The 19730-nt window shown below is 42.2% G+C and overlaps 1 long non-coding RNA gene across 2 annotated transcripts; it reads right to left on the bottom strand.

The window, feature by feature from the left end:
* Positions 1 to 621: 621 nt before the first annotated feature.
* LOC126409018 (uncharacterized) lies at positions 622 to 18385 on the bottom strand. 2 transcript variants are annotated; one of them, XR_007571985.1, is made up of 6 exons: positions 17838 to 18385; positions 12775 to 12963; positions 12580 to 12639; positions 6783 to 7097; positions 3583 to 3741; positions 622 to 786 (listed from the first exon to the last, which is right to left on the bottom strand). It is a non-coding gene; the product is annotated as an uncharacterized LOC126409018 (long non-coding RNA). The 2 variants fall into 2 exon arrangements; XR_007571986.1 differs by lacking the exon at positions 3583 to 3741.
* Between the last annotated feature and the right edge of the window lie 1345 nt (positions 18386 to 19730).

The following is a 19730-nucleotide window of genomic DNA, read 5'->3' as shown; positions in this document are numbered from 1 at the left end:
TTGCTGTGTTGTGCTATGGCCTATTCAAGTGCTGGAATTTGTTATTTATGGGACAACGTCTGAACGCAACACAGGCTGGGTCGTTGGGGGGGTGGGGCGCATTTTTTATTTAATTTTATTTTTTTTCCAACTAATTTCTTTTTCATTGCTCTTATTTTACTCTCTTACTTTCAACTACTACCCTAGCTGTTCTGTTCTGTTCTGTGTTTTATGTAAAAAAATGCAATTAACATATTCTTTAAAAAAAAAAAGAAAAAAAAGAACCACAATTTGCCTCAGAGGGCTTTACAGCACACAACATCCCTCTGTCCTTAGGACCCTCACAGCGGATAAGGAAAAACTCCCCAAAAACTCTTTAACGGGGAAAAAAACGGTAGAAACCTCAGGAAGAGCAACTGTGAAGGGATCCGTCTTCCAGGATGGACAGACGTGCAATAGATGTCATACAGAACAGATCAACACAATAAATTAACAATAATCCATATGACAACATGATACATTGAGAGAGGGAGAGACAGAGAGAGGATATGAGACAGAGATTCATGGGAAACAGTAGACAATAGCTACAATAACATTTATTTAAGAAATAATATTGTAATAATAGTATTTTGATATATATTATGAGTATATTTTAATATATGTTTGTATATGTATGTGACAATAATCATATGTGTATAATAATAGTAGAAGCATGATGAATAATAACAGCAGTAGTAGGAGGCATCAGGCAGGACCACGGCAGCAACACAACCACACAATCCAGGGGCAGTTGTGATTTGAGGGAACCTGTGAGACAGTGGAGCACAAAGACTTTAGAGAAGAAGCCGAGATAGTGACCTTCTGCAATAGGACATGAATGTTAGCAGATGAAGAACCAACTTTTCAGAATCTGAAAGCAAGAGAGAGAGGGAGAGAGAGAGAGAGAAGGAGAGAAAGGGCTCAGTGTATCATAAGAGGCCCCTCGGCAGACTAGGTATATATCTCGGGGCTGATCCAAGGTAAGCCTGAGCCAGCCCTAACTATAAGCTTTATCAAAAAGAAAAGTCCACAATCTACTCTTAGGAAGATGTTCCCACAGAAGAGTAGCCTGATAGCTGAAGGCTCTGGCTCCTATTCTACATCCTTAATTTTGGAGAGCCCCGTCGCCAGAGGAAAATATAGGCATTGTAGGTTTCTGCAAACCATGGAAATTTTACATTTCCATATTTCATACATTTCATACCAACTCTTCTAAAGCTGATGAGCTGACTTTGTCATTGGGGGATAGAGGACCAACAAATAATGAAAGTAATTGTGTTTTAATGAATCACTGCTGCTTTTCAGCCAACAAATATGGGTGCATTGACCTGTCACTGTTTTCACACGGGGGATTGTGGCACAAAAAGCAGTCATTTTAAGCCAAAACATAATTTTTTCCTAACTGTAACCACATTTTGTGCCTAAACCTAACCACACGTTAACCACAGCATTGTTAAAATGTGAAGTTTACTTATACATGATAGCATACAAATCTTTGGTTTGCCCCAGAAATTTTTTTCCATTAGTAATGTTGTACAGGCAAGATAATAGAAATCAAAACTACTTAACAATATTTCCACCTTCCTTTTCAGGGCCTCTGTATCTAATGTGCAATATTTACAGTACAGTCTAGAGGTCTTATTATGTCTGTTTGTGCTTGTGTTTGTTGTATTATCTAAGTGTCAATGTTGGCACTGTAAACATATTCAGAAGGAAAAACATTATACCTTCAGTCTGACCTTTGGTTATGTGTGTGAGCCTAGACAGAAACCAAACCAAATAGCTGTCCATTATGTTAAAGAATAGTTTCAGCACATGAAATAAAGCTGTTTAGACTTTTTGGTCAATAGAATTGTGTAATGACATTCAGTGATGTATTCTTTCTTGTAATAGTTTCTAAAAGTCTCTGGTGATAAAATGAATTCGATCTTAATTGGTGAGGCATTGATAAGTGTGGTTCCCACAGGAATTCTGTATGGCTTTGAGAGTTAACAGGACCTAAGCTGTGATGATAAACATGCAGTAAACACAGCAAACAGCATGACACCTTTACCAACTCAGCTGAGCTGTCAGGTTTATATCTCTGTGGAACTGGGAGGAGTAAGACAATAGGTCATTATTTGGATTATTTATTTATTTTTTATTCTTTTTTTTTTTTTGATTTATCGCTTTAAGGACTAACACTATAGTGTGACTATATTGCACTGCTCCCTACCTGATCCTGTTCATTTTAGGACAGCTTTTCTGATTGTGTCTTCATGAGATATGAATACAAAATGCCATAAAACAGCAAACACAGACAGAATATCAGTATATTTCACATATGTGTTCACATAAAAATGTTCCTGCTGCTTTTCTGATGTTAGAAGATACTGTTTTCTGTAGCCACACAGGCAATAGACACAGGCACAACCCTTTGATCAAAAAATAGATATATAACTACTAGCCCCATTTCCTTTAATGTATCCATCAAGACAAAATTTCCATTTGGGCAACATGATACTTCTCTATGACAAGGTAGGCTACCATAAAAATGTAATGGCAAGATTTTCATGGACTTTGGTGTGAATATTTATTATCTCCTGAGGATAAATCCAAATGATTCTAAAGAAAGGAAACCTTTCCTTTTGTACACAAAAATATACTCTGCTTCCACCAAAATTAGCTTATGTACGTTGGTTTTCAAAATATAGATAAACCCACTAAAAATAGGCTGTCGACTCCTTTCCTATTCGTGTGTCACATCAATGTCACATATAGGCTGGAGAACAGGTAAACAGTAGAAAGCACTATAAGACAGCAGCACGGAGGAAAGAAAATTTACAGTGGTCACTTATTTTTATCTCTTACTGACTCAGTCTCTCTTTCAAACTCAGTGCAGACTAATTTAGATCAATTTTTGAGCGCTGCTTGGGTGAAGATGGACGGTGTTTTGAGATGATGTGTCATAGGAGCTAAAATTAGCGTGTTCACCTGGGTGTTGTGTTTCCATCAATGCCAATCAAAGTTAGAGGTGATAAATACCCATGATTACTGAGTCAATGGACCCAGGTGTGAGTGCCGATTAAAACCTTTCCCACTGCATTAAAAAGCCAGATGTTAACAGATGTTAGTGGATGTTTTGTGCAGTGGGAAATGGGCTATAGTGTCTATGAACAGTGTACCTATAGGGCAGATTGCTGCTTGCAGAACATATCAATCTTCCCCAAAGGATCCATTTTTTCCGCTTAGCGTAATCCTTGATCAGTCCAATCACCAGAAGAAAATATTGGCATTGTACATTTCTGCAAACCACAGGTACTTTACATTTGCATTCATACATATCATGTCAACATTTTCAAAGTGACATACTATGTGAGCTGACTTTGTTATAAGGAGGTGGAGGGGTTAATTTTTTGGTATGAGCCATATTGTTGCTAAGATCACCTGTAGTTAAATATCCATTGCACCCTGGTTTCAAGCAGTTGACTGGAGGTATGTCAGTAAATACTGAAGCCTACAGGAATGAGTGGCATAAAAGAAGCAGTATTCATCACAGAAGATAATTTCATACAACTTTCTTACAGTGTACTGCCCTTCTCTTCTCATCTGATGATCCTGTCTCAGAACAGGTGTCAGCAGCCATGGTGTGTTGATGAAAAGCTGATGAACATACAGTGCCATACCTGGGACATGACAGGTCAGAAAGGCCAGCAGATGCATAATGGATCAACCCATCCTGCCCTTTGGAAAAATCATTTATGAATGTGCATTTATATATTATATGCATTAAAAAATGACATCCATGGCTTCTACATGTATAGTATGAATGCAGCGGATGAGAAACAAATGCATTGTGTAAAAGCTAGAGAGCTGCAGAGTTAAAGGAGACAGCCTGCAAGATACAACACTGATACAGTCTGCCTTGCATTGTGATGAACAAAGGATTTGAAGGCCTGTCTGCGGGTGGAGCAGGGTCCATGCATGTTTACATTTGATGAGACACACAAAAGTCTCACACTGCTATAGCACTGCGATTGGAAGCTCTTGGTTTTTGAGATACTGTATTTGGTTGTAGCAGGAGAAAGAAAAGAAAGAGCAGATAGAGAAAGAGAGGGAAATATCAAAGAGCAACAAAAAGTAAAGAACAGAAAGAGAAAAGAAAAAGCACTAGATAGGGCCCATGAAAAGAGCTGGCCCAAATTTAAATGGACAAATTCAGAGCAAAGGGGTGGCAAGCTGGGACAGCCTTAGATACAAGCAGGCATGCACTCTAAATTAATAATAATGTGTAATGTGTAATAATAATAAAACAGAGGCCAATGATGAAAGGAGTGGAAATGATGATGATGGAGCCTGGCATCTTTCACTGCTTTAAGCCAAAAAAGATGACCAACATGAAAGAAATGTGGCGATATCTTTGGTTGTGGCTCTAAAACGATGGTCCTGTGTCGCACAATGAGAGAGGTTCAAGGACTACCGTTGTCACAGTCTTGTGATCAAAGACAGCCTGGGATAAAATTCTGACAGTGTCAGAAATTTGGGATGACCATCTCACTGTGTGGCTGCTGTTACAACCTACATCTACTTACCAACGCAACAGAAATGCAGCATGAAATGACGCACTGGTGCTAAATCCAAACAGATGGATAGCAGCTTGCAGCAGCTTTCCTTGGTAGAATTGCCCAATTACAGATTTATAGGATGGTATGTGACTTTACGAGTAACAGGTGTAGGATATGAAAATGCTCCAATCTACATCTGAAGTAAGGTCAGGGTACATAGATATTCCTGAAGTGCAGGGCCTCCCTTTCCATCAACCTGGTGATGGGAAATGATGTAACTGGTACACGGATTGTTGCAGATGAGGCAGAGAAAAGACCAGTAGGACAGCCTGAAGTCCAAGATCTAACATGTGTAGCAGTAACTAAGTAAGTAGCAAGCAAGACAGAACGCAGCCAAGGTTGAAAATGAAGGAAACATTGGGCCTCATGCAAGAAACGATACATGAACAAATTTTCTCTTACTTTTTGTTCATATCTAAGATTTTGTTCTTATTTTGTTAGAGTCCACTGATTTCTGAGATTCATCAGTGTTGTCTTCTTTTTGCTCCTCTCTTAGGTAAGAGAACGTTTTACCAGTGGTCAAGAGCACTCTTACCAAGATGAGAGAAAAACACTGCATTTTCACTGTCCACAAATTGTTGCTCAGCACAAGGAAAAATAACTGTCATATTGGAGGAACATTTAGAAAAATGCATATATATCATATAATCAAATATATATTATGTTTTAAAGTGATTACAATGAATGGATTATTAAAAAATTTCAGGGTCAAAGAAATACTACTACACTTGGTCCATCGATCCCAGCAACTGCACTTTGAGTTACTGTGCGTCCCTCTACTGACCAGTTCTGGATTGTAACTAAGTACATTTACTCAAGTACTGTACTTAAGCTCAAATATCATGCCACTTTGTACCTCTACTGCACCATGCTACACGTGGAAATATTGTAATTTTTACTCCAATTTGATAACTTAAGTTACCATTTACTTTACAATTTACCATTTTTGCACATAAACTATTTGAAAATATGCAAGTGCATATTTGACGCACTGGTGCTAAATCCAAGTGCAGGTGAAATTGTTAGTCGCTTAATTAGAAAATTGATTGGCAACTATTTTTCTAATTGTTGAAGTCATTTTTCATGCAAAGAAAATTTTCATCAAACTTCATTCAAACTTCTCAAATATGAGGGCTTGCTGCTTTTCATTTTAATTAGTTTATTTATTTTTATTTATTTAATCTATTTAAACTTTTCTGCATTGAGTACTTTTACTTTTAATACTTCAATACATTTCCCGGATTATACTTACATACTTTTACTTCAGTAACATTGTCAATACAGAACTTTTACAAATAAAGTATTTTTACAGTGTGGCATTAGTACTTTTACTTAAGTAAAGAATCTGAATACTTCCTCCATCACTGCCGCTGACAAGGCAAATCATTGCTGGGTTTTCGATTTCGATACTGACAGTCTGGAAAAATCACATTTACTTGAAGTTTATTTAACAGTGCATTGATTTCACTAGTACTGAAGTTCTTCTTCTTCCAGCCTTTGTTTTGGTGGCCAATTTTTTGATGAGTCCAAGTCTTTGCACACAGCACCACACCCGCCTTTATATAGTGTTTAGGGGGCGTTATCTATGCTAATATGTGACTTCTGATCAAGTGGGATTTATCATTCAGCACACCTGGGAAAGATCAGATTTGGAAAGTTAAGAACGTTTGGTGCATCTAGAAGTGACTTCTCTTACTTTATCTCTTGACAAAAAAATTAAAAGAAAATATATGAGAAATTTAAGAGAATGTTGCTCCCATTGATTAATTTAAGACACTGTCTTTGCCATGTTGTAGGAGCCAGAGGTTACAGTAGAGAGACAAGAGTCTGCTGCCCAGCTGGTTGATGTTATTGATAAGACTCCAGTAGATCAGAGTAGTGCAACAGATAAGGTTTAGGGTGCTCCCTTAGAAGCATTAGCAGCCAGTTTTATTGGGGCTGAGGAGAATCCGTGTTCCCTTCGTTTTTCCGTTTCAAAACCAAATCAGAAAAATGGAAAAGCAATCTCGTTTTTCTGTTGTTCTGTTTTAAAACCAGAACGTAAGTTATACCTACAACTATGGATCTATGAGACCGAACGTTGACCGTCACCACGGTCTTAACCTTGAATGGTCTTCACTTATCCTCGAGACCTTATGTCAACAAAGTCACGTGACTGACCTTAGGAGGCTTGACTCGTAGTCTATAAGAGTATCCGGGTGACACTGCCTCCTCCTCTTGCCTGGAAAGCCTCAGCCTGTTCTGCACGACAAGAGAATGGTGACGATCATCGTTCAGTCTCATAGATCCATAGTTATAGGTATAACTTACGATCTATTTCGACCTCACTCAGACCGTCACCATGGTCTTCACCTTGGATACCATACCATACCATCAGGGTCTTGAAGAACGGAGGACACCACACCGTCACAACTCCGTCCAGCAGCAGCTGAAAACACAGCCACACCCAGAGGTGCTGGTGCCGCCACGTTGACCCTGTAAAACCGTGAGAAAGTACATGGAGTGTTCCAAGATGCACCAGCACAAATCTCAATCATAGACAAACCCCTTAAAGCAGCCCAGGAGGTTGCCATACTCCTAGTAGAGTGTGCCACCAGATTATCAGGGACAGGAAGACTCTGCCCATCATAAGCCTGTGAGATGGTGTCCACCACCCAGTGTGACAAGCGTTGTTTGGACACAGCAGAACCCAGTTTGTTACCACCATAACATACAAATAGTTGTGAGTCTGAGGTTCTCAGAGATTGGGTGCGTGCCCTTAAGCTCCTCACCAGACACAATGTGTGCATGTCCCTCTCTTCAGAATTCGGCCCTGGCTGAAATGAGCTGATCTCAATGACCTGATTCACCGTCCTAGAGTTCACCACCTTAGGAAGGAATGCCGGATTAGGCCACAAAGACACCTCCGTGCCATCAGCCTTCCATCGCAAACACTGCTCACTGACAGATAAAGCATGTAGTTCACTGACTCTTTTGGCTGAACAAATTGCCAGCAGGAACAAAGTCTTACAGACAGGACGTCAAATTGGCCTGCTCAATGGGCTCATAAGGTGCTTGAGTCAGTGACCTCAAGACCAAAGGGAGATCCCATGATGGAGCCCTAAGCAACCTGGCCGGACGCAACCGATACGTGCCCTTAACAAACTCAGAGACCAAGGGGTGTCTCCCCACTGAGACTCCCCCCACTGGCTCATGAAAGCAAGAAATTGCAACTGAATACACCCGTATCGTACTAGACGCCTTTCCTGAATCCAAAAGAGACTGCAGGAAGTGCAACACCAGGTGAACAGAACAAGTGGCCGGGTCTACCTGCTGCCTGTGACACCAGTCAGAGAACACCCTCCATTTCTGACTGTAGCTAGCCCGAGTGGAAAAAACTCTAGCACTACGTATTGTCTGCATAACTGCCTCATCTAACTCCTCAGGCTGGGGCTGCAGATCGGCCACGCCCACAACTGCAGAGTTGCTGGTCTGGGGTGCCAGATCTGACCGTCCACTTGCGACAGCAGATCCGAACTGACAGGCAGGGGCCATAGCAGTCCGTGAACAAGACGGAGAAGAGCCGGGAACCAAGGTCTCCCTGGCCACCTGGGAGCTATCAGTAGAACCCTGTAATGTCCTGTTGCCACCCTGTGGAGGACATGGGGAATCAGAGGTAACAGGGGAAAAGCGTACAACAAGCCTGTCTGCCACTCTTGCGGCAGTGCATCTATTCCCAGGGAAGCTCCTTGAGGCTCCAGAGAGAACCACTCCTCGCAGTGTGTCGTCCTCGCCGACGCAGAGATCGATCTGCGCCCTGCTGAATCGGGACCAGAGCCATGCCACTACCTCTGGGTGCAACCTCCAGTCGCCCGGAAGGGGTCCCGAGATCGGCTGCCTGATTGTGAACCCCCTGGATGAAAATGGCCCTGAGGGATGCTAGACGGGGAAATGCTCACAGCAAAAGTTCCCTGGTCGCCTGTAGACAGAGAGACCTGGTGCCCCCTTGATGATTGATGTGGTAGACAGTGGAAGAGTTGTCTGACTTCACCAAGACATGCTTGTGTAACCCAGGTGACAAATTCTCTCTGTCTCTCTCTCTGCCTCTCTATGCCTCCTACATGTTGCACTCATCTCAAAATCTCGCAATATTTCCTCTTGATCTCACGTGACGATCACGTAGGCCAGTTGGCCAATCATTGTTGACGCAGTTGGTGACGTCATGCGGTCACATGGGTCGGCGCGGCCAATCGGGTTCAATTAGCGCGTGCTGCTGGTCAGTTTGATTTGAAGCAGAGGGAAGACGGCATGTTTCACAAGAGCTGCAGGTCGGTTTAAAACTTATTTCTGCCTCGGTTCGGTTGAATAAAGAATGACACTAAGTACTTTGTAAACTTTAACTTATAGGAGCCCTCTACCGCGGCCGAAACAAGAAGAGCGAGAAGAGCGAGTCGTGTTAGTTTAAACCCAGAACTGGTGAGTCAAATTGTTTGTCTGTCGTGCTAGCGTTAGCCTAGCCGCCGCCATTCATTTTGAATGGACGCAGTTAGCCTGCGTGTTTAATGAATCAATATGCCTGCTTCTCTAAAATGTATTTATAAATGAGATGACTTGGAGGGTTAAGTGTCCTTAGAATGATTGTATAATGGTTTGTTTATGTGTGTGTAGAGTGCCTTAATGCTAATGGTTTGTTTATGTGTGTGTAGAGTGCCTTAATGCTGGAAGCATTTAGCTTCCTTTAAAGCACTTTACCATGAGTAAATATATTTATTATGTCTATGAATTATATGAATTTTGCCATTATGCCTGAATAATACAGCAAATGTTATTTATACTTTTTGAACAATGTGAAATATATTTTTCTGCTGTGAAAATATATGTATATTTATATTTATAGAAATTAACTATAGTGCAGTAGTGCTATTTATAGAATTGTGTGCACACTAGGATTTATATGTATTGATAAATGTTCATTTTCATTTATTTGAACTCGGGTCCTGTTCTCCAGGCCAGATTATTGATTTCCCCCTGATGGCGAGCTAAGAAAAGGAGCCTGTCTTGAACCTACTGCCAGACCAATTGTTGGAGAGTCGCACCCCTCCTGCCAGGCCGGTAGGGGGCTCCCTGTAGCCCGAGAAAAAACTCATACCCCACTCACTTTGCCCACTGCCCTTGCCAACACACATTTTCCCCCACAACTTGTCCCATCACTACTTTTCCCCCTGGACTCAAGACAAACCCAGACGTGGGTTTCCCCAATGAACTGTGGGTGGGCTATTGGGTCTATTGCTGTTATTGTGTTGATTCAATATTGGAGTTTTTGAACTTTCATGATCTATCTTTTTGGGTTTGTATATAATAATGAATTGAAAGTATTTTAATAGATTCTGAGTGGCCACTCTGAGTATTCATAGCATATGTCGGTTTTTCACTGTAAATATTTTTTCACTGCATTACTGTATGTCATTCACTGTCCTTCAAAAAAAAAAAAAATATTATCTCATCTAATCAGCAACCTCAGTCTCTTGTCCACTCCCTCCATGAGCGCAATCTAGACTTCTGAACTAGCCCTAGAATAATAACTGTGTCATATACTGTATAAACATAACTGAGAATTAATAAACAATAAATATAATATATATATATATATATATATTTATATTATAAATATTAATAATTAATATTAATATTTGACACAGTTGCTACACTTGCCCCTGATAAAGGGGAGAAGTCCCATCAACGCCAGGTGGACTGCCCTCAATTCCAACAGGTTGATGTATTGGCCCCTCCGTTGGGGACTCCACACACCCCTCACTGTCCTGCCTTCCCAAACTGCACCCCAGCCTGTCAGGGAGATCATCTATGGACACCACTGCTTGCCGCGACGGAACATCCCCCATTGGAACCCCCACCAGTCAAGAGGGATTTGTCCCTCCAAGGGCGGAGGGCTTGTACAAACCACCGTGTTATCCTGAGCTTTACCCGTCTGTCCCGTTTTGGATGAAGACAGAAAGCATTTAGCCACCTCTGCAAAGGCCGAGCTCTGAGCAGGCCCAAGGGAACCACTGACACTGCTGCTGAGATCATCCCTAGCAGTCTCTGAATCTGAGCTACCTCCATCCGCCTGCCAAGCTGAAACTGCTCTGCCAGGGCTACCAGCTTTGCAACCCTCAGAGGAGTAAGGGAGGCCGACATAGTGAGAGAGTTGAGACATAACCCCACAAACACTGCATGCTGTGTTGGTTCGAGATTGCTTTTCCCCAAATTTACCTTGAGGCCCAAGTCTTGCACATGGTCCATGATCCTCCTTGTGTCCTGGAGCACCTGACTGCGACTTGGAGCACAGACCAGCCAGTCATCCAGATAGGGCAAGATTTTCAGACCAGCTATCTGCAACGGAGACAACGCGGCTGCCACCACCCTGGTAAACACTGGGGGAAAGTGACAGGCCGAAGGGGAGGACCTTGAACAGATGACATGGCTACCCCCATATCTCTCGTGAGTTGGGCATGAGTAACCAGAGCCCCCTCAATCAGGCTCATAGTGTCCTGATCCACTTGGCTGACAGACAGCAGAATAGCCAATGCATTACCTGAGCGTGCTGCTCTTGTGGCTGCATTATATGTATGGCACACAAGACTGTCTTGTGACACTCCTTAACTGGGCAACAAGGGTTGGCAGTTACTCGCTCTGGGCCGAGCGACGTCAGGGCCGCCATCTCCCTTTCCACAGGCGGCATGTCCGCCAGGCCGGTCTCAGAGGCGTATTGGGGTCTTGTCAGCCTGCACCTGCGTTAAATTGTGGCGCAGCTGCCGGGTTGTTCCATGCTTTTCTAAGAATCTGCAGATAGTCTGCCGCTGCTGGAACAGTCACTGAGGGCTGGGGCTGAGAAATACCTGCCCATACTCCCTCTACTGAACTCGGAGCCTCTGCTCATCCTGAGCTGGGGTCTCATTGTCTGGCATACTTCCCAGATCTGACTCCAATTCACCCAGAGAGGAGTTGAGCTTCTCCTCCTCAGCATTTCCAGACAGTCCGGCGCTCCCCCCAAAGGAACTGTGAGCATACAGTGAGAGGACATCAGGTGAACCTTGCCTCTCTGACTGATGTGGTGGCAGGTCATGCTGAGAGGCCATGCTAGGCTCCTGAACCCCTGAGGATGAGCCAGCGACTGGACGTTGAGCTGCGATCCTAGTCAGCTGATCCGATAGGCTCTGAATTGCAGCCAGGATTTGAATTTGTGTGTCCTCCTGCTGTCCCCGCTTTTCAGGGCTAAGCTGCCTCTTATGTGCAGACTTCCCCGAGTGATAGTGATCGGGACTGCGGTCCCGCTTGAGACTCTTGCTCCACTTAGAAGCATGTCTGCCTTCTTTTGGTTTACTTGGACGAGGGTGAGCCGCCATCTTAATTCACGTTGTCTCCTCCACCAGCTTTGCCCTGCGCCTACGCTCCACTCCAGAGAGAGCTCTGCAGCTGCAGGGCATGGAATCTCACTGTCCTCCACCAGATGTGCCACTCCCAAACAGTCGGGGCACTCTCTATGGCCATCACGGGGATCCATGGCCACCCGGCAGTATCTACACCACTGGGAGGCCATTCCCAAACACAGTCACTGCAAACAGCGGAGGCTTGTGTCACACTTGCGTACCCACTGCGAACAGGGGACCAATTAAACAAACAACCAAATCAAAATACCACCGTCGGTGTATGAGAATAATATAACTCAAATTAGTTCACTTATTCACTTACTTGTAATAATCTGAACAATAGTGTTCACTCCAATAACCAAATATCAACAAAAAGAGACCTCAGTTGAAGAAAACGAGGCTATATGGCTTCCACTCACTGTGCGCGAAAGCACGAGGGTAGGCCAAACAAACGCCCCTCCCCCTGCAAACAGCAAGTCGTCAGGGCACAAACAAACTTAAATTTACTTTAGATAATAACGAACGATGGTGAGAACAAGCCGTTCACTTACCAGCGCTGCTGCTAGCCGCTACCAAGCTCACTCTGGAGCAGTCCTCACCTGGAAAGGCACCTGTGAGGATGAGCAGAAATCAACAATGAACATGCATTAAACTTACCGACCCACACACAATCCACAGGGACACCAGGCACCTGTACCGTAGTGATGGATTGAGAATAGTGTGGTCCTGAATACGAGAATACTCACGGTCTCGGATGAGGCGAGTAAGGCAAAGAGGAGGAGGCAGTGTCACTTGGATACTCTAACAGACTACGAGTCAAGCCTCCTAAGGTCAGTCACGTGACTTTGTTGATATAAGGTCTCGAGGATAGGTAGTAGTATGGCATCATTCAAGGTGAAGACAGTGGTGACTGTCTGAGTGAGGTCAAAATAGATCTGAAAAACGGGAAAACGGAACAACAGAAATCACACGTTTTGTAGTTGTTGTTTTTTTGTTTTAAAATCAAAACAGAAGAACGTGAAAATGAAGTTTTTAATTTCTTTGTTTTGTTATTGTGATATTTGGATAAAATCGGGGAATGCTTGGAGATCTGCGGAAGAACTTTTGAACTCTGCAGAGGAGCGCTCTATTCTCAACTACTTGTAGCCTAGAAATGGTTGCACTCCAGCCTTATGCAGACCTGATCTGTGAACTTTTTGAGAGTGGCAAGACACATGCAGAAATCAGTGACATTTTGCAGCGTGAAGGGGCCACGCAGTGTTCCATAGTGAGCGTCAGGAGATTCTGCATGGAGCACAACCTTCGGAGAAGTGTTGCTTCAAACACCGAATTGGAAACAGCTGTGGTTTCTGCAATTGACAGGGTATGCATGTATCTATGTATTGCTGTATGTATGTATGTATGTACGTATGTAGGCTATGTATGTATGTATATACAGATGCAGCCACTTCAAATTACGTCTGGCCCGTGGTAGAGCCCTGACCGAACCGTGAAAGGTCCCGTAGCTCGTAGCTCTAATGAGATCCCTTGGTAATGCCCCTAAGTTTAATTTGTACTAGGTAACAGCTGTTAGCGACCAGCGCCGCAAACAGCACTAACAGCGCTAACAGCGGCTAACAGCTGTGCTGGTCGCTAACAGCTGTTAGCTGCTGTTAGCTGCGATTCTCGTTCAGCAGCTCTCTCCCCCTGGGAAAGGCTACCCCAATGTTGACCCTCGTTTTTTGAAATGGCCGGTCACGTTGCCTTTTTTCAAATGCACCGGCACTTTTGACTAGCCTGCTTGCTGCTGCTTTTCGTCACTCTCTACCTGCAGGCGGAAACCGGAAACCGACAAGTGAAAACGCGAAAGGCGATTCCGTATTTCTCAAGTATGTCCCTGTACGTACCTGTATTTTCAAGATGGCACACGTACGTGATGAGACACCGGTCGCAATGTATATGTCAATGAGAATTTCGGAGCTTACGGACATACTTACATATGCTGATGGAGGTAAATACACATGTGCTAGGACACACTTTTGACTGCAAAATTTGTTTGTCTCAAACAACTGAAATTGTTACACATAACCTTTAAGCATCTAGAGTCCCCTGCGGCCTATGCACGTCCTTTATTTCAGCTTTTAACTCACTGCAACCTTACCTACTGATAAAGAAGATGAATGATATGAACATAAGCCTCTTTAACATAAAGAGTTAGAATTAACAACACACTTTCTGACACTAAATCTATTAGTACAGGAGCACCCCAGGGCTGTGTAAGCTCACCAGTGCTATTCACGTTGTATACTAATGATTGTTGCCGCAGCCACACAGATAATTTTATTTTTAAGTTTCCACAATCCTGAGCTTGCTGTACAAGCATACAGAGCCCATAACATACTTCAATGAAGTGCAAACCTTTGTTAAGTAGTGTGATGAAAATCACCTCACTATAAATGTAAAGAATACAGAAGAAATGGTGTTGGACCTAAAGCTAGAAGAGGATCACACACCATTGTGTATCCATGGAGAAAAAAATCAACCAAGTCAGCTCTTACAGGTATCTTGGTGTTCACCTCGATAACCTTGTCAGTTGGCAAGTTCATGTAGATCATCTGTGTTCTCGTTTGCAGCAAAGATTGTACTTCTTGCGCAGACTCAGGGTGTTTGGTGTTATTGTTCTTATTTTATCAGGCTGTTTTTGAAAGTAGTCTCAGGTATGGCATATCGGCATGGTATGGTAATCTGTCTGTCCATCTAAAATCAAGAATCACTCGTCTGACACAAACTGCCATGAAAGTGATAGGGAGGTCTGAAAGGCTCCCCCTGCAGGCTATTTGTGAGCAGTCTGTGCTCAGACAGGTACAGAGAATCTTGTCTGATGAGACCCATGTCCTTTACTCTGAGTATGAACTTTTACCATCTGGCAAACGCTACAGACTTCCCCTCTACAGGCTGAATCATTTTAAGAATTCATTTGTGCTTACCTCAGTCAGGATTCCAAATGCTTAAAAAGCCACAGGGGTTGTGCAGTAATGTTGAGGTACATGGTGGTTTTGTATTGATGTGTGTGAGAGTGTGTGTGTTTGTATATGTTTTAAAGATTACTGTATGTTTATATAGACCTCATGCAGATCATGTGTCAGGGCTATGATGCATCATGTGCAATATGTGGCCTGTGGCCTAGATTTGTATTTGTATTTATTAATTATTTATTTGCCATGTAAGCAGCTACATGTGCCAGCACTGGAGTCCCAATCAAATTCCCCTAGGGGACAATAAAGAGTATCTTATCTTATCTTATCTTATCTTATCTTAATCCAGACTTAGAAAACGCTGGCGAGATAGCTTGCATATGACTTTTTTTTTGTTTTGTTTTTGTTTTTTTAATTGAATGATGAATTGTGGTGGTTTCTATCTTGTATGTTATATATTCTTTTATATTTATGGACCCTCTTTTGAGTCTGACATAAGTTTTGAGTGCAATTAAATTTACTACACAAAGTACAAAGTACATTAGAAAACAAAATGGAACTCATTTTCTCATTCAGACAGCACATTGCACATTGTGTCAGTCTGGAAGAACAATTTGCTCTTCCAGACTGACACAAAGTCAAGTTTCAACAGTAAGTCGTGAAATACCAGATCACAGCTGGGCACATAACAATCTTTGCTTACAGTTTTACAAAACACAGTTCTCAGTACCATATTCATATTCATATCATCCTAAATCTACACAGTTTGGTTTATCCTCATCAGTACACTGCTATTTACTCTGAGTAAACACAGTTGTAAACAACAGATGAATGCTGAGCTTTTCATTTTAAAAAACGCATCACCAAACCCACAATTGTAGAACAATGTGAACACAATTTTTGACCAACAGCCAATAATTTGTTCTTCCCAAATAATAGCTTTCTTGTCAGCCTGCTTTTTTATATAACAAGTAACTGAGTTGTACATATCTTCCACCGAGCTTTGGATGATCCTCATTCCATATTTCCCACTATAGCTAACTTAAGTGTGTATCTGTGCACACCCAATATTTTATAGTATAATTTACACAGAGAAATACATCTAGGGTCATGAACCCCAGCACAATGATCAAGGTGCAGCCCCATGAGGGCAAGCTCTGTTTACAGATGAACACATCACACAGGTCAGCCTGCAAACTGCTGCAATGAAAAGCTGTTCCCACTCCCCTGCTTTTCTATATTTTATGATATGAACATGCAGTTTCCATGGTTACTGTTGTCACTCAGCCGTGGAGAAAGTGGTATTGTATGTTACTATGGGACAGGGGGAGGGGTGGATGAAGTGCCAGAGAGAGGAAGTTGGTGAGGGAATCCTTTCATTACATAATATTTGGAGTTAACACAGAGGATTAGTCATGCATCTCTCTGTCAAAGCAGCACAGAATCTTTGGAACAGCGGATTAACAAAAATCATGTTTACAATCACAACACAATCCGCATATTCATAAATTCCAAACCATCTTCAGTGACAGTTCAGTATCTCTCTTGTCTCTCTGTCTGCCATTGTCTCACTCTAAAACAGTGGACCAGTCTGTGAAGCATAGAGCCCATTCAAATTCATCAAAGCCCCTTTCATATCCTGACAGCCACGCTACACACACATGCATGCACACAGTCACACACACACAGTAAACCTCTTCAGTTTGCCTTTGAAGTGGACATGGCCATTTTTGGTACTGCTGCCAATTCTGGGTCAACTGTCTTGTCATTAATATCCTATCCAGATTTATCAGACAGGACCTGACAAGGACAAGAAGACACTGTAGAGACAATGAACCATTAACAGGACCAAATACAACAGTTAAAGGATAATTCCAGTTTAATAATTTTTGTAACTGTGCCCATCAGTTTTATCCAGCTCAGCCACCAGAAGAACATGTTGGTATTCTGCAAATCACAAATATGTTACAATTGCTTGTGTCATACTAATCATATCAACCTTTTTTAAGTGGTATAGTATGTGAGCTGATTACGACATCAGGAGATGGAGGCGATGGTGTGTCACATAGGCGAGACATATGCCAATCTGCAGATCACTGTTCAAGACCAACAAACAGCAAAACCGGCTGTTTTTTGGGAAATCGTTGTGTTTCCACTTGCTTTTCAACCCCCAAACATCTGTTTTGGGGCTTAAGTGGTTATTTTTTACCGTGGCGTTGTTGCTTTTCATTCATATTGCGCTCCTCATTTGGGTATTTTAAGCCAAAACATGATCTTTTCCTAACCATAACCAAGTGGTTTTTGTGCCTGAATATAACCACACATTAACCAAAGTGTTGTTAAAATGTTAAGTTTCAACCCTAACCCTAATGCTGCACAATAACATGCAAAACTAACATATCTGTGGTTTGCAGAAACGTATGCCACCTTTTCTTCTAGTGCTTGGGTTATTTTTTTTCACTCAGTGGAGTATTAGGGCCACTGTTTTGGAAAAATATTAAAAAAATAAAGTCCACTGTGGACTTTCTGCTTCTGGCCATTTAGCCACGCCATCATTCAGAGGATCCTGTGGCCTACACACACACACACACACACACACACACATACATATACAATCTGTACAATTACAACTTTAGATTAAAACAACATATATTGCAAAGGAACAACAGCAGAGCATTGTGCGTTGATCTCCATCTCTGGTGGACTCGTTGAGTGACATTTGTTTTATCTCTAAGGTAATGGATATTAGACCAAGAGGGTCAAAGTTCAGGACGTAATGTTATGAGAAAATAATATATTCAGACTGTGTGCATACAGTAGATAGATTTTAAGGGCAGCTACTGTAGCCTACTTACTTTAAGTAACACCGGGCAGCGCTGCGACAGGACACGGGAGCAGGGGGAGCGCGGAGGGGTTAGCTCTTGGCTAAAAGCTAACCCCATCAAACCAGCTGTTCCCAGTGGCCTTCTGGAGAACATCCGCTCGCTGGACACAAAAATGGATTACATCTGACTGTGGAGATCCACTCGCCGAGGAGTGAGGGACTGCTGCGTCCTTGTGTTCACTGAGACATGCGCATAAAAATGACAAATGAAGTTCAGTTCAGTTCATAATATTATATATGACAACACAGCATCCAGTTGCTAATGGCTACTGTTAGCCTACTGTAGCATAGCCTCTGAAACATTAACGTTATCTTCCTTGTGCGTTTCCACTTACTAGTAACGTTAACGCTACTAACTAACGTTAGCACTGTAACCTTATTCTATAACTCATCAGTCATCACTGACTCTGGTTGAGTTTTAAAACTCCGGGGTTGCTTTTGACTGTCTTGGTTGTAACGTTACACTCGCTCTCCTCTTCTGTGTATCTAACGTTACCATGCCAATGCCTACGTCTATCATTTTCTAAGTGCTGTGTGAAATGCAAGAAAGGTAAGAGTTGCTTTGATTAATATTCCTACTATTATTGTTCGAATTTTGAAGGTTTCCACTTTGTCCCACTATTTTCTCAGCTTCTATGTTGCTCATCATAATCAAGTAATTTGTATTTCAGAGCTGTTGTATACAGCCTTACATATGTAACATTCTATGACCATCTTAGACAGTTCTGAATCATTGAGCTTTGTTACAAAACATCTTTTGATGTATTGCCATATTATAGAAAATTACTGTACATAAGTAAAACTAAATTTTGTCATTTTTTATCACACATTTTTATGTTTGTGATTTTGTCTCGTTTCTCAGTCTCAGTCATCATCTCCCCTCTCGTCCATCGCCGCAGCTGAGACACTGAAAAAGACTGTCAGAGACTGGTAAATGGCCCGATGTTCAACAAAGAGCATCCGGCTAATGGTTTGTAATGATGAGGACACAAACAAAGGAGTGTTGGAAGCGACACCAGCAAACAGCCAAACATTGTTACATAAGGCCATCACTAGCCAATAGGCCTACAATTCATCCCCCTTCCAAGGGCCATGGCACAATTTATTTATAATAGAATATTTCTCTCACAGAAAGTGATGAAACTGCACCGGCATAAAGTTTTACTTTTGTACCATGCTCTGAGCAAAATGTGAGCATCACATGCTGACATATTTACAATGACAATCTTAACATGCTGATATTTAGCAGATAATGTTTAACGTGGTCGCCATCTTAGTTTTAACATTTGGCTGATGGCATGAGATGAAAATTTAGAAGATCACCAGTGGGAACCATACTACCAAATTACATGGCAATCCATTAAACATGGCAATCCATTAAACAGTTATTGAGACATGTAACTCAAAACACCAATACATTCTCATTCCAACCTCGTCACATATCAACATTTAGTCATAGACTTTCCACGTCGAGATGTGAGGGGTACCCTGGGAGCTTTGCTTATTGACATTCTGGGACAACATGTCAACTTCAGCCTATTGCATGCATTTTCTGTTTTCAAAACAGAAAATACACAGGAAATGTACAGTTTGCATAAAGTGTCTTTCAAAAATAAAGGCACAACATCAGTACAAAGCCACTTTTTTTTTTTTTTTTCCTTAAGCAAGAAATGCACGTAAGTGGGTTTAGCCAACAAACCACATGGTTGGATTTAAGGAAAAAGAACAGGGTTTGGCTGTACAATCTTACGGAAGGTGAACACCAGTGTCCTGGGTGAATGTCAGTGGTTGATGGAACCATCCACCACCCCTCCCACCCGCCTTACTTGGACTTCCGCCACCTTAACTTTTGTTGTTGTCCCAT

The sequence above is a fragment of the Epinephelus moara genome, chromosome 21 (genome assembly GCF_006386435.1).
Source record: "Epinephelus moara isolate mb chromosome 21, YSFRI_EMoa_1.0, whole genome shotgun sequence".
Lineage (NCBI taxonomy): Eukaryota > Metazoa > Chordata > Actinopteri > Perciformes > Serranidae > Epinephelus > Epinephelus moara.
Note: the sequence above shows the minus strand (reverse complement) of the source record. Positions and strands in the feature narration are given on the sequence as shown.